This window comes from Mobula birostris, chromosome 1 (genome assembly GCF_030028105.1).
Source record: "Mobula birostris isolate sMobBir1 chromosome 1, sMobBir1.hap1, whole genome shotgun sequence".
NCBI lineage: Eukaryota > Metazoa > Chordata > Chondrichthyes > Myliobatiformes > Myliobatidae > Mobula > Mobula birostris.
The window spans coordinates 194483250-194485985 of NC_092370.1; the positions used below are offsets into that span (position 1 = coordinate 194483250).

General features: G+C 38.7%; 1 pseudogene; it reads left to right on the forward strand.

The window, feature by feature from the left end:
• The first annotated feature begins 1007 nt into the window (after positions 1 to 1007).
• LOC140193960 (uncharacterized) lies at positions 1008 to 1754 on the forward strand (annotated as a pseudogene).
• The last annotated feature ends 982 nt before the right edge of the window (positions 1755 to 2736 follow it).

Consider the following 2736-nt stretch of genomic DNA (forward strand, 5'->3'; position numbering starts at 1 on the left):
CACAGACGGCTGTGGAGGCCAAGTCAATGGGTGTATTTAAAGTGGAGATTGATAGGTTCTTGATTAGTAAGGATCATGAGCTTTCTGTGTAGCAGTTTCTACTGTTTCATTAAGCCATTCCACTTTAAAAGATCCAGCAGTTCTTTTGTGCTTCACACCTTTTGCTTCTTTGGAATTCTACATAGTGAATCAATAATTTCATCAATAAAAACAGCACAGATAAGTCTATTCTAAAATCTGCAGACAAATCAAACTCCATGTTGTCAACACTGTCTGCATCAGAAATCTGTAAAGGAAAGGTGATTGTGTATGATCATAAAATATACTTCATATGCCAATGAGGTAGTGGGTGGCAACCTTTTTGCGCAGTTGAAAGTCCTTTGTGTGCTAGTAGCAAAAGATGTGTGCATGCGCACCTTAAAGGGAACATTGGTAAGGATGTCAGTGATTACACAGAGAAGGCAGGAGAATGTGGTTGAGAGGGATAATAATTCAGCCATGATTGAATAGTGGAGAAGACCCAATGGGCGGAATTGCCTAATTCTGCTCTTTTGTCTTATGGTATAAACATGGGTTGTCTCCTGAAGGTTTATGGTTTCGAGGAATAAATAAAATGACACAGATGACAACTTGAAGGAATAATTGCAGCTTTATGTTTCATGCCTTAGGCCCTTAGCTTCAGAAGAGCCTGTATTTGTGTATTTGAAGTGAATATTTTTGATGAAAATAAACTAAAGTTTTCGTCTTTGAGAAGGGTTTCACCTATAGAGAAATAAAATGCATTCTCTTATGGCAAATAGAAAAGCTTCATTAAAAAGTAATAGTAAAGGAGCAAAGCTTACATAGATGAAGAACCAAAAAATAAAATGCTTGAATTGCATCAATTAACTGGTCCTAATTTGCTTTGGAAAATACTTTTCCCGAAAACTATTTATCTATGTTTTATTGACTACTCTAAAGCCTTCGACAGCGTGGACCATAATAAACTATGGCAAATCCTTAAGGAAATGGGGATACCTGGACTCCTGATCTGCCTTATGAGAAACTCATACAAAGATCAAGAAGCAACAGTTAGAACTGAACATGGAACAACAAACTGGTTCAAGATTGGGAAAGGAGTACGACAAGGCTGCATACTGTCACTCTACTTATTTAATGTATATGCTGAACACATCACGAGAAATACTGGCCTGGAGGACTCAACTGTTGGAATCAAAATTGCCAGATAAAATATTAACAACCTCAGATATGTAATTGATACTACTCTAATGGCTGAAAGTGAGGAGGATCTGAGGAAGCTTCTAATCAAAATGAAAGAAGAAAGTGCAACAGCTGGCTTGTTGATCAGTATTAATAAAACCAAGATTATGTCAACCAGCCCTATTAACTCTGTGGTAATAGATGGAAAGGAAGTGGAAGCAGTGACATATTTTGTTTTCCTCAGTTTAAAGATTTCTATAGAAGGTAAATGCAGCCATGAAATCAAACAGTGCTTACTTCTGGGGAAGGCAGCAATGGCAAATTTAGATAAAATACTGAACAGCAGAGACCTAACATTATCCACAAAGGTCCATATAGTCAAGTGTATGGTATTTCCAGTTGTGATGTATGCCTGTGAGAGCTGGACTGTTCGTAAGGCTGAATACAAAAGAATCAGCTCCTTTGAACTTGGATGCTGGAGGAAAGTGTTTGTTGGCCAGCAAGAAGATCCAACAAGTCAATACTTGAAGAAAAACAGCCAGACTGCTCACTAGAAGGCTTCATTATGAGTCAAAAGCTCAAATATTTTGGCCACATCATGAGAAGACAGGTTTCCTTAGAGCAGACTCTCATGTTAGGTAAAACAGAAGGTAAAAGAAGGAGAGGACGACAGAGGCTGTGATGAATAGATAATGATACTCAGACAATGTGTATGACCTTGGGGGATCTTTGACAGGCAGTTTCCAACAAGAAAGCTTGGTCTGTAGGAGTCCATGACGTCATGAAGAGTCAGACTCGACTTAACGACTGAACAACAACAACAATTTGCTTATGTACTCCATTTTCTTTGCCCACATCTCGCTCCGGACTTGGGTGAAATGACAGGTGAAGAAAATGGGATCAAGAGGGACTGAGTTCCAAGCTTGGTTGAGATTTTCTACTTAAGCTCAATACCTGTAATTTAAGGACATTGATGTGGACTGTATGGACACGGAACAGCAACACATGTCTCATTTAAATGCTGCTTGTAGGGATACTAGAAGAGCACATATTATCCTTTAGGCACTCTTCTCAGTGAATCAACCTGGGCTGAAGATTTAAGCGCATGTGATCATCTTCCTCCCATGAGCAACAGGTCTCAACTGGAGACTGGATCATACAATGATAATTTTAAAATTTCTGGGCTGTATGAAGTAATTGACCACCCCTCCCAACATCACCAAGCACATTATCTTCAACAATTCTCCAGTTTTTAGATTAAGTACTTTTTGCACATTGAAAGCAGAGTAAATTGTTTTGGGTACCAAGCTTTGTCTACATCAGGTACAGGCTTTAATTTCTGAAGGATCATATGAGGCCTTCTCAATCCAAAGTGCAACCAACCAAGTAAGAAAACCAACTCCTATGACTCATGCTTGAATATTCATTACTAATTGCAAACTCTGATTGTTTTAATAATGTTCCCAGGTGCAGTAAATGGATGCCTTTGGTGACTGCAGGAAGTCAACAGATAAGAAGAAAACCCTGAAGAATGAG